Source organism: Triticum urartu, chromosome 1 (assembly GCF_003073215.2).
Source record: "Triticum urartu cultivar G1812 chromosome 1, Tu2.1, whole genome shotgun sequence".
Classification (NCBI taxonomy): domain Eukaryota; kingdom Viridiplantae; phylum Streptophyta; class Magnoliopsida; order Poales; family Poaceae; genus Triticum; species Triticum urartu.
The window spans coordinates 443650645-443663631 of record NC_053022.1 but is presented as its reverse complement, the minus strand read 5'-3'; positions in this window follow the sequence as shown (position 1 = coordinate 443663631).

The window sequence follows — 12987 nt, the reverse complement described above, 5'->3', positions numbered from 1 at the left end:
CAGTGAGGCCAAGCCTAAATCGTAAGCAAACAAGGGTGTTTTACTCATACCCCGTTCCTCTCCTGTGACCAGGGTAACATCTAAAATGTATGCTTTTTGCAGCTCGGTGCAAAATCTTTCTCAACAATCATCTTCCTGAGGAGATCTTCTCCCCAATATGATGGAAAGCGAGACGCCTCCACCAGTCTCCTCGCCCAATAAGGCGGATGACTTCGAGGTGTCATCCCGGCGGGTCTCTCCTGATCCGCAAGTGGTGCGAGGGGTGACGAAAACACGAACCGAAGATGATACTTTGGTAGCCCAGGGTCCAGGGACCAACAATAAAGGCCCCGGATTATCCGCCTTTCAGTCGGAGACAACTCTAGGGGCGAATGAAGGGATCCCTTTGTAGGGGGGCCGTGCTGCTATGGCTTCTTCCGGAGACCAGAAACGCCTGATATATTGACGAACATGCTGCGACAGGCGTCCGTCTCCGAAGACCATCGTACCTTGATGGGTACGGTGGTTAAAAAGGTCCTATCCGCGAAAAGCGGATTGAATGAGGCCTTCACGAGCCCGCTAAGAGGTTTCGAGGTTTGTGATGTAATGCTTTCAATTGTGTTTTATTCACAAAATACTCCTATGTATGGATAGTAGCCCCTGAGACTCTGATAGGCTTCCCAAGGGAGGCAATCAGAGGATCAAAAATATTTATCTAGGAAATAATCTGACTACTTGGAACACAGGCTATTACCTCCCCTGCAACTGCCCGATCAGCAGAGGTTGCGGATCTGCAGTGGAAGATTGGAGGCAGATGATGACATCACGCTGATCAACATGCGTCTTGACGAGGCGCAAGGTATGTTTTCGGGCCAGCTGGTATATTTATGCATGATAACATGAGCATGAAGCTAGAATTGTATACCGAGACATGCATAACTACATATGGTGCTGCTGCGGTGGAGGCCCTTTGGGCTGAGCTTGTCCTTGCCAAGGAACAAACCCGGATGAGTAATTTGGCTGCCCATAAGGCGGCTGAAGAGTTAAAAACTGAACAGGCTGTTCGGCACCAGTGTGAGGAAAGAATTACTACCATGGTGTGCAAGATGGAGGAGACCACCGTCCAGTGCGAATTCCTTGAGAAGGATAACAAGGCCAAAGTAGCCGATCTCGACAAGGCCTTACAGGAGGCGAAATAAGCATGGTCTGAGTCTAGAGCGGCTCGAGAAGAGATCCGGCAAGCTGGGAAGATAGCGGCTGGTAAGCCTTTCTTATTACAGACGAAGTTCGGCAATCCGAAGTATTCCCCGCTTAACCAAATGTGGAGTTCACCGGACACCTTTTTGGACCTGCCGAAGAGTGCCTCCAATGCGTCGCAATTTTACTAAGTGCAGGAAGGGTGTGCCACGGAGAAGCTTTTTTTGTCACAGTTCGGCGCGCCAAAGTGCCAGTTGTTACTAAATGAACAGATGGCCCAGTGGGCCGAGCTCCACAGGATATCTGGTTCCGCCATGAAGGACGTCATAGTCCGGCGGTGGCCTATTGAGCCCATTCGGAATAGTTGCTTCGGTTTGGTGCAGCAGCTTATTGATGCGGTGTCGTGTGTCGACGCCGTTAAGCTTTTAATGTGCATTGAAGGTGCATGGATGGCCTTTGCCCGTGTCAAAACATACTGGGCCAGGATGAAGGCCACTGACGTTGTAGCGAGGAGTCCCCTCAAGGGTAAGGACCATCACGCACCCGAACATTATTTCGAGGACGTCTTAGAGGGTGCCCACTTAATAGGGGGTCAGTGCTCGAAAGATATGATATTTGAATGAAATGTATTAAATTTTAAGAGACAATATGGTGATAATATTATGATTTTTTCTTAAAAGCTTTTGGTTCCTCTTGTGCGGCCGTTTTTGCATAATCTGAAAGTTTTCCAGTCGTCGGCTTCAGCCCCCACATGGGAAATACGGGGGTGTTCGGAAAAGCACATGATCACTCTTAACCCAACGTCTTGGTCCATGAAGGAGGTGTTAATGTGGTGAACGAGGCAAGCGGACTATAGGGCGTTAACACTTTCACTTAGCCATAGGAGTTTTATGGTGGGTCTACGATATAAACCCTGGTATGTATGATGTTATCCCAATGTGGTGCATTTACATGTATGACCTAAAGAAAGGTCCTTCGTGTAATACGGAGGGAATCACGAAAGATTCTGATAAGTCGTTGAGTGGTTGACCAGCTCTCGCCCCATCATGACAACCATTTTTCGGCTTTCTCTACTGAGGTGCTCGCCTGGGTAAACCAGGGCACAATCACAGTAGTTCTCCCTTTACTACCTTAGCCGATAGAGCGGAACATAAGGTAGCAAGAACAGGAGCCGGGCAAGCCAACTATTGACCCAAGACATGATTCGGAGCTGATGCATATAAGGCCAAACTCGTGACGCCGAAGTATGCTATAAAGCTATTCGGACTTATTGGCAATTTAATTTGTTCCCATATCGAGCCCCTCGCGGGGCGTGTGAAATAACACAAGAAGCAAAATACATTTTTTTAGAGAAAAGTGAATACGGGGTATAGATTATATTCACTAGAACTTGAGTGACATGCCAATCATTGTTTTGTATATAATAACGCCATGACCCTGGCTATTTGACATGCCAAGGGTCGACGGCCGAGGTAGAAGGCACTTTACAGGCTCGCAAAATAGAGAGTATGGTCTAAAAAAGTTGTTTTGGACCTCCTGCTGCACGTCAGCGCCGCCTTTCCTCGATGAAGGGGCTCCTTAAAGGGAGTAACGTTTGGATAAATGTACAAACCGGAACTCCGATGGAGTCGGTGCGATGACCAACCTACGCGTCACCTATGATAAAGGATAATGAAAAAAGAAGAAGTGGTCAGAAAAGAATTGGAAAGAGGAGGGTTATAGAAGTACTTGCAGGTCCGTCTGTATTATACCTCCGCCGATGCCCGTGGTATTTTAAGTGCATAGTTATGTATGCGCGGTATAGATTTCGCAGGTGTATGAGGTGGACGGCGGAGGCCGAACTGCTAGTCCAGCTCCATAATAGGTCGGTCCTGCGGAATGGAGACCGGCGACTTAATGGCTGTCGGTGTCAAAAACCGGTAGATCTCGGGTAGGGGGTCCCGAAATGTGCGTCTAAGACGGATGGTAACAGGAGGCATGGGACACGATGTTTACCCAGGTTCGGGCCCTCTTGATGGAGGTAATACCCTACGTCCTGCTTGATTGTTCTTGATGATATGAGTATTACAAGAGTTGATCTACCACGAGATCATAGAGGCTAAACCCTAGAAGCTAGCCTATGGTATGATTGTATGTTGTCCTACGGACTAAACCCTCCGGTTTATATAGACACCGGAAGGGGCTAGGGTGACACAAGGTCGGTTACAAGGGAGGAGATCTACATATCCGTATTGCCTACCTTGCCTTCCACGCCAAGGAGAGTCCCATCCGGACACGGGACGAAGTCTTCAATCTTGTATCTTCATAGTCCAACAATCCGACCAAAGGATATAGTCCGGCTGTCCGGAGACCCCCGAATCCAGGACTCCCTTAGTAGCCCCCGAACCAGGCTTCAATGACGATGAGTCCGGCGCACAGATTGTTTTCGACATTGCAAGGTGGGTTCTTCTCCAAATTCTGAATATCTGCTGAGTAGTGTCCAACTCCCCATAAATGCTGCACTTCTTGGCTTCTGCGCCCAATAAGGGCTATCTTCCACGTGTCGAGCGAAGGCGTGGAGCCAGGGCATTTTTACATTCGCCACCCTGGCCATGTAAATTAACGGTGTATTAAAGGGACGGGGATTCTTTAGATCCAAACCACACCATCCTCCCAAGGCGAGTTTCCATCGGAACGCGCTCGGAAAAATCCATTCCAACATGGCCAGCCATCGCAACTCCTCCTCCCGCTCCCGTAGCCCTAAGCCCAGTGATTGGGAGAAGTGTTCCATCCCGCACAGCCAATTAGTAGAGTTGCGGACCCAGGGATTTCTCCCTCCAGCGTATATGGTCCCCGTTTGAGCCGGGCTCGCCACCTATAATGGCGGTGAGCAAGCGGAGAGCTTCCCCAATCCCTCCAAGGGGGAGCGAGTATGCCTTGTCCCTTACTTACTAAGGGGACTTGGATTTCCAATCCATCCATTCCTCCGCGGGCTCCTGGAGTTTTACGGCCTCCAGTTGCATAATTTCACCCCTGCTTCCATATTACACATCGCTGGTTATGTTGCCCTTTGTGAGCTATTTCTGGGCTGCGAGGCTCATTTCGAGATGTGGAAGAGGCTATTCTGCCTTGTGCCCCGTACACAGGAGGGGTCACTTTATCAAGTGGGCGGAGCCGAAATATGGCGCATCGCCGAGACCGGATACCTATCCGGTACCCCGAAGAAGATGTCCGAAGACTGGCCTTCAGAGTGGTTTTACATGGAGGACGTCCCCCTTCCAGACCCTGTTCGGAGGGGTCTTGCCGAGTTCAACAACGCTCCTTTGAAGAACGCCGAAGTTGGCGCCCACGGAGCCCCCAGGAGGAAGACAACGGAGAAGTCCTTTACCTGATGGACCGGATTAAAGTGCTGGCTCAATCAGGATTGATAATAAATCGAGGTTATATCAATATGCATAATGCGGGGGGTGCAGCTGCTTCAATATCGAGGGCACCCCCTGTGTTGTTTTAACGGGGAAGATGATGCCACCCGCTGCGGGCGTAAGGGACCGGACTCCGCTGCTGCTCTAGCAAAAATTCTGTCCGAGTTGTTCAAGGGAGAGGAAGAGGAGTTCATCCGTATTAAGCCACGGGATGGATTCTCCATGTACAACCCTCCAAGCTGGGTGAGCTTTCACTCTTTACTCCCAACCTTCCTGCATTCTTCGTCGTAAATACTCACCTTGCCATTTCATGGCAGGAACTGCGAAAAGCTTTAAGGAAGGTCAACAGCCCACCTCCACAATCGGAGGACCTTGACTGGGCCCTCGATCCCGGACTCGAAGAGGATCCGGACATATTTGTGGAGCTGATAGACAGGAAATTCTATCAATTGAGCTGCGATGACGCCATGGTGGCCATAACGGCCGACTATCCTGGACTACTCCCTGCATCGCATGTAAGAAAAAACCGGAGTCCCAACTTCCAATAAGGATCCCCTTTTATGCACTTCACCTACCGTACACATACGTTGTTTTACAGGGAAGGCCTTCGGGACACCGTACCGAACCCACAGCGACGCCGGCGCAGAGGTATGACACAAAACCTCGCTCCATGGTTGTCGTCTTTCTTAAAATATAATGACGTCCATGTTTCCTAGTAGAAAAAATGCTCACCAGACTATATCCGGAGAGGCTGCCGATCACGCCTCCACCAGTCGGGCTCCAGGGCTGGACATAGAGGCGGAAGCTAACACGGGGCGGACGTCGGATGCTTCTCCTACAGAGGACGCGGACAGACTATCCGCTACTAATTCTAAAGTATGAGATAGTCCTTGGTTGATTTATAGAATGCTCTATGCACTTCACTTATATCTTTTGAGTATGGCTTTATAGAATGCTTCATGTGCTTCACTTATATCATTTGAAGTTTGGATTGCCTGTTTCTCTTTACATACAAAAATGCCATTTGTAGAATGCTCTTTTGTTTCATTTAGAATTGTTAGAGCACGGGCATATCTTTTGTAGAAAGAATTAAACTCTCTTGCTTCACTTATATCTATTTGGAGAGATGACACGAACTGGTCATTCACATGGTTAGTCATAAAATCCTACATAAAACTTGTAGATCACTTGTCGGTGTCAAAACCGGCGGATCTCAGGTAGGGGGTCCCGAACTGTGCGTCAAGGCCGGATGGTAATAGGAGACAAGGGACAAGATGTTTTTTACCCAGGTTCGGGCCCTCTCGATGGAGGTAATACCCTACTCCTGCTTGATTAATATTGATGATATGGGTAGTACAAGAGTAGATCTACCACGAGATCAAGGAGGCTAAACCCTAGAAGCTAGCCTATGGTATGATTATTGTGTATGGAGTTGATTGCCTACGGACTACAACCCTCCGGTTTATATAGACACCGGATAGGGTTAGGGTTACACAGAGTCGGTTACAATGGTAGGAGATCTTGAATATCCGCATTGCCAAGCTTGCCTTCCACGCCAAGGAAAGTCCCATCCGGACACGGGACGAAGTCTTCAATCTTGTATCTTCATAGTCCTGGAGTCCGGCTGAAGGTATAGTCCGGCTACCCGAACACCCCCTAATCCAGGACTCCCTCAGTAGCCCCTGAACCAGTCTTCAATGACGACGAGTCCGGCGCGCAAATTGTCTTCGGCATTGCAAGGCGGGGTCCTCCTCCAAGTCCTTCATAGAAGATTGTAGACACAAAGAGTAGTGTCCGGCTCTGCAAAATAAGCTTCCACATATTGCCATAGAGAGAATAATACTAACACAAATCAAATCTTCTGACGTATTCCGCAGTGCATCATCACACTACAGCCAAGTCCTTTACTCGAATCGTTTTTACTTTTCCACCTCAGCGTGTTTTGCGAGGCGGTTTCCTTGGCACGTCTTGTCAAAGCAGAGATCGTGTGCCCCCCTTTTATGGGATTTCTCATCAATACGGATGTGGGTAACCCAATCGTGCCCGTTAGCATGTTTTCTCGATTAAAAGCGAGTCCTAAACGGTTACGGGGAGGGCTCCTGGTATTCAACCTCTTATAAAGATACCAAGACCTTACTCCTTTTTCCGATCTCAAACGAGTTCGCCCGTCGCCTCGAGTTCCAACACCCTAGGCTCTAGATTCCAGGCGCTTCGGACCTTCGACAATGTCCGGTTCCGACCTTCAAGGCCGATGGATGCCCTCCTCTGTCACGGAGGAGGACGTACTAAAGTTGAGAGAGGCTAAGTTCTTGACCGCCGAAATTTCGCATAGGTTGCCTGCTCAAAGGCAGGCTATTCCCAGTCCCCAGCCCGGTGAGAGCGTAGTGTTCACGTCTCACTTCCTTCGGGGGTTAGGCTTCCCGATGGATCCCTTCGTGAGGGGGCTGCTGTTTTATTACGGGCTGGAATTTCATGACTTAGCTCCGGAGTCCATCCTCCACATTTCCTCATTCATCATTGTGTGCGAAGCGTTCCTCCGTGTCACTCCTCACTTCGGATTATGGCTCAAGACTTTTGGAGTGGAGCCGAAGATGATCGAGGGACGGCACGCAGAGTGCGGAGGCGCTGTCATAAGTAAGAATGCTGATGCTCCATGGCCCGAGGGCTCCTTTCAAGAGGAGCTCGGCTTGTGGCAATGAAAATGGTTCTATATCTCCGCTCCCAGGAGCGCCAAGTGGGCGGCGCGTCCTGCCTTTCGCTCGGGTCCCCCATCACGGCTAGCGTCATGGATCAACAAAGGATTAGATTGGGGGTTATCCAAAGGCGTGCCCTTGTTGCAGGGCCACATCAGAGATCTCTTAGAAAGAGACCTCAACCTGGTCAAGGTGACGTAGGTCATGCTGATTCACCGAACACTGCCTGGCAAACGTCGCTCCCTTTGTCTGTGGGAGTTCAATCCGGAGGGACCACGAGCTCTCCATCATTTTATGGGCGCAACGCCCGTGGAGATGTATAAATTGTTCTTCGGATCACAAATGATGTGTCCGGATTTGACCGAGGACGCAGGCCTAAGCTGCAATCGCCCGTATACCGAAGTAAGTAACCTTGTGCCCGGACCTACTATCCATATAATCGTCATAAACTTGCCCCTAAAAGATCTGTCCTTTTAAACATGAGTGGATAGCGAAGGCAAAGCTGATCAGGTGACCGGCTCCCCTTCCCGAAACCAGGCCGGATCCCGTGCTTGTCAGGATGTTGAAGATAATGCCTTTGGAGGGAAGTAAGGGGAAGGACAAGGGAACTATGGCCTCCTCGAAGGAGGCTGCTCCGAAGGGAGGAACCGACAATTCCTCTCCCAAGGGGAAGAAGAGGGCCGCCTCTGACGACCCGGAGACCATGGCCCCGAAGCAGGGGAGAAAATCCTCGTCAGAGGGTCCGACGCCGGGGAGTTCCTCGGCCGGACTACGCCCTCAAAGGGATCAGCCCTCCAGCGAGCCGTAAGTAGAGAGATGTTTTCCTTTTGAGGGATGAAAGAAATCCTTGATTTATATCTGAGAAGATTAACCGAAATTTTACCTTGTAGCTCGGACCTTAGCCCTTCTCAGTAGAGCTCGTCTTCGGGGGATCTTCTTTCGGAGATGATGGAGAGCGGGACGCCTCCCCCTGCCGTACCGCCTAGCGAGGCGGGCGACCCTGAGGTGTCGTCGCGGAGGGTTTCTCTGAATCCGGCAGGGGCGGAAGATAGCTATGTGGCCCCCCAAGGCTCTCTGCGTGTGGCCTTCGAAAGAGGCCATAGGACAAGTCCGGCACCGTCTGGTGCTCGGCCGGAGGAGCTAAAGATTCTGCTGGGGCGAGCTTCTATCTCAGAGGAGCACCGTGCGTTTATGGGCACAGTGATTGAAAGGATTTCATCCGCAGAAAGCGGATTGCATGAGGCCGTCAAAAGTTTACTGACGGGTTTTGAGGTATGTTAGATAGTGTACACTTTTGTCAGTTGCGCATAAGTAAGATGCGCCCTGTGTAGATAGTAGCCCCTGAGACTCTGCGCGTTGTCAAGAAATGACGGCACGCAGAGGATCATAATCCTAGGTCTAAGATGTCGCCTTTGAATGTAGGTGGCGAGGTGTCCGGAATCTAGCCGAACTGATGATGTAGCCGAACTAAAGCGGCAACTGGACGTGGCAGATGCCGACATCGCGCTTGTCAACAAGCAGCTTGATGAGGCTCAAGGTATGTAATTCTTCGGGCGGCATCGGGTAAGAGGAGCTTCATGCCAGTGTCTTACGATGTGTGTGCTTGACGCAGATGGTACGGCCGCCATGGAGAATCTTAGGGCAGAACTTGCCCGAGCTAAGGAGCAAGCCAAAAAAAGCGATGCAGCTGCCGAGATGGCCCTTAAAGAGCTGAGAGCCGAACAGGCTGCTCACTGCCGAAGCAAAGAAGAGATGGCCGAGATGGCCGAGAAGTTAAAGAGCGCTGCAGACCATTGTAAACTTCTTGAGAAAGAAGACCGAGCGAGACAGACGGACTTAGAGAAGGCCGTTGCCGATGCCAAGGACGCTCGCTCTGCGATGAGAGCTGCGAAGGAGGAGCTGCGTCAGGCCAAACAGATTGCGGCTGGAAAGCCCTTTATGCTGCGAAGGAAATTTTGTGATCCGAAGTTTGCTCCATTGGACCGGATGTGGAGTGTGGAGTATACCTATCTGGACTTGGAGATCAGAAAGATCGCGAAGTGGAAAAGCTTTTCTGGTCGCAGTTTCACAATCCAGAGCGTCCACTGGCAGTGGATGATCGTTTGGCTCAATGGGACGAACTGAATAGGTTGTATGGACTCGCCATGAAGTACGTCATGGGTCACCTATGGCCGGGGAGATCGGAGTTGAAGAGTTATTTCAGCTTGGTGCAGCAATTCCTTGACGCGGTGCCGCGTATAAATGCAATGAAGAGGTCAGCATGCATAGAGGGCGCTAGGATGGCTCTTGCCCATGTTAAGACATACTGGGCAGAGATGGAGACCACCGTTGTTGCGTCCCGAGATTCGGACAAAAGCCGAGTACCCTCCGAGCACTATTTTCAGGAAGTTCTTGAAGGCGCTCGTGTAATAGAGACGCAGTGCCCGAAAGATGCTATGTTATGATAGCATATGTAATTATAAAGTAATATTTTGATAAACTGTAGTGGCCTTTTTTTTATACTTGTGCCTCCAAGTATTGGGAACACCTCCTGTGTGGCTGTTTTAAGATATATATATATATATATATATATATATATAGAGAGAGAGAGAGAGAGAGAGAGAGAGAGAGAGAGAGAATCTGAAAGATGGCAGTCGTTGGCTTCAGCCCCCACGCACATAGTGCGGGGGTGCTCGCAGAAGATGCATTTTCACACTTAACCCAACGTCTTGGTCCTACAAAGGAGGTGATAGCGCAGCGGGCCAGGCAACCGGACTATAATGCTTTGACACTTTCACTTAGCCATAGGAGTTTGACAATGAGACTCTTTAGGTAGCTCCTTGGTGGCAACTGCGCTCATCCGAATTCTGGGCGCGTATGTGCCTGACCGGGAAGCGGCCCTTCGTTAAAGAGGAGGAATCCGATAGATTCTGACAGGTCATCGAGTGGCTGACTAGTCTCACGCTACATCATGACAGTCAGTTTTCGGCTTTCTCTACTGAGGTGCTCGCCCGGCCGAACCGGGGGCACAATCGCAGTAGTTCTCCTGGTGCTACCTTAGCCGATAGAGCGGAACGTAAGGTAGCCGAACTCAGGAGCCGGGCAACCCAACATTTGACCAAAGACATGATTCGGAGCTGATGCATATAATGCCAAAACTCGCGACGCCGAACACTCCCTAAGGTGTTCGGTCTTTATGAGTGCGGGCGAAAGAACACTCTTTATTAAAAAAGCCCCTAGTGTCCAGGTACATGCAAAAATTTCCGACGTGGACACATGCCAAGACGCCAGCCTCCTCCTTGGTTATATCAGAAAAAACCAGGGGATGTGTAGCAACAAGAGACAGTAAAAAAGGTTTACGCAGGGTCTTAATCTAAAAAGAATCCTTTAGGATGGGTCCCTACTGCACGTCTGCGCCTGTGTCTCCATTGTGTCGTATCCTGGACGGGCGCCGCACGACGTTCATCTGTAAAAGAGAGGAACTGAGTTGAAAACGGGTCATGCCAAACAAAAGTTTAAAATAAACAAAGTGTAAAGTAAAATATATAAAATTGAGCTTTATTTACTCTTATTGTATATGCATGGAGCCCCTAGTGCGGGGGTATATGGCCACTAAGCCTGTATCAATGATGATTTTGTACCGAACTCGTCTATCCGCGTTCGTGGTCTTTAATGACCTATTTCGAAGTTTTTTAGCCGGTGAGGCCATTTTACTGTGGGGCTGTCAAAGCGGCCGCACAGTCCCCCGCTTGGGGAGGTGCACTTTAGTGCTTCCCCTTCAAAGAGATGATGCCTCGTGGACCGGGCATCTTAAGCGTGAGAGATGCATAATGCGGTATTGCGTTAAAGCGGGCGAAAGCTTCGCGTCCCAGTAGTGCTTGATAGCGACTTGAGAACGGGACGATATGGAAGGTCAGCTTTTCGCGGCGGAAGTTATCGGCATAGCCGAATATAACTTCGAGCCGGAGAAAACCCATACAATGGGTGTCCGGACCAGGTGTTACCCCTTGAAAGGAGGTTTTGCTGCGACGGATTCTTGCTGGGTTTATCCCCATGTGCTGGATTGTATCCTGATATATCAGGTTTAGTCCGCTGTCGCCGTCCATAAGGACATTTGAAAACTGGAGTCCACCAATTATTGGATCGAGTATCAAGGCAGTCCAGACTACATTCTTGATATTCCTAGAATAATCTAGCTGATCGAAGATGATCGGTTTTGACAACCAGTGGCAGGACCCTTTGGGGATGGGCCGTGTGGTGCGTACCTTTACGGGCGCCGCACGTTTTGTTATGTGAAGTGAGTTCACTGTTTTTACTTCTTGTGGGAAGTTCTTTTGTTTCCTAGTGCTCTGCTTTTGGGGTTCGTCCTCGTCTTCGCTTGGTGTGTCGAGCCCCTTGTGTTCGGCATTGAGTCTGCCGGATTGTTTGAAAACCCAACAGTCTCTGTGGGTATGGTTAGCAGGCTTCCTGGGAGTACTGTGTATCTGACATATCCTGTCCAGGATTTTATTTAGGTTGGATGGATCATCCCTGTTATCCTGAGGGGGCAATTTTTCTTTATTTTGTCGTGAGCCTCTGAATCCGGCATTGACTGCCGTGCTCTTCAGACTTTTGTCCTTAGTACGGCGACGGTCCTTGTTGCGTCGCGGTTTTCCATTTCCATCCCTAGTTTCGGATGTACTTGGGTCGCTGGGGCTACACCTTGCCAACCAGCTGTCCTCCCCTGCACAAAAGCGGGTCATGAGGCTTGTTAGTGCGGCCATTATTCTTGGCTTTTCTTGGCCGAGGTGTCTGGCGAGTCATTCGTCTCAGACGTTATGCCTAAAAGCTGCTAAGGCTTCGGCGTCCGGACAGTCGACAATTTGATTCTTTTTAGTGAGGAATCTATTCCAGAACTACCGAGCTAATTCTCTGGGTTGTTGAGTTATGTGACTAAGATCGTCTGCATCCGGAGGGCGGACATAGGTCCCTTGAAAGTTTGCTCGGAAAGCATCCTCGAGCTCTTCCCAGCTTCCAATTGTGTTTTCGGGAAGGCTTTTAAGCCAATGCCGGGCTGGCCCTTTAAGCTTAAGGGGTAGATATTTTATGGCGTGGAGATCATCTCCTCTAGCCATGTGTATGTGGATGATATAATCCTCGATCTAGACTCCAGGGTCTGTTGTTCCATCATATGCCTCTATGTTTACGGGTTTGAATCCCTCTGGGAATTCATAGTCCAGGACCTCATCGGTGAAACATAGGGGGTGTGCGGCGCCCCTGTATTTGGGTGTGCCAGATTCTGATGATGGCTTCATAGCGTTGCTTACGAGAGCTTGCTTTCTTGGCCCATAAATGGACCTGACTGGGCCATGATGCGAATCCTTAAGTGGGTCGCATGCCGATTTAGGTGCGGCGCCGCTTGCCGCTTTATGGGGTCGTCTATCCGACCGTGTGGCTTTTTCATTTTTTGAATGCGAGGGCTCTAGGGCCTCTTCGTCGAATTCAGGCAGTAGCTTTCTTTTCGGATATCTTTTAGTGCAGCGACTGTCGCCGTACTTATCTGTGGTATTGATTACTTTGCTCCATCTAATCCGGAGTGCGTCTTCCGCTGTTTTTAGCTTCCGCTTCTGCTTCTTTAGGCTGCGTGCAGTTGCAACGAGCCTTTCGTGGAGATTCTTCTGCTCCATAGGTTTATTCGGCGTGAGGTCGTCCGGAATGCCGTTTTCGCCCGGGGAGGGATGTTTGGTTTCTCTATCCGT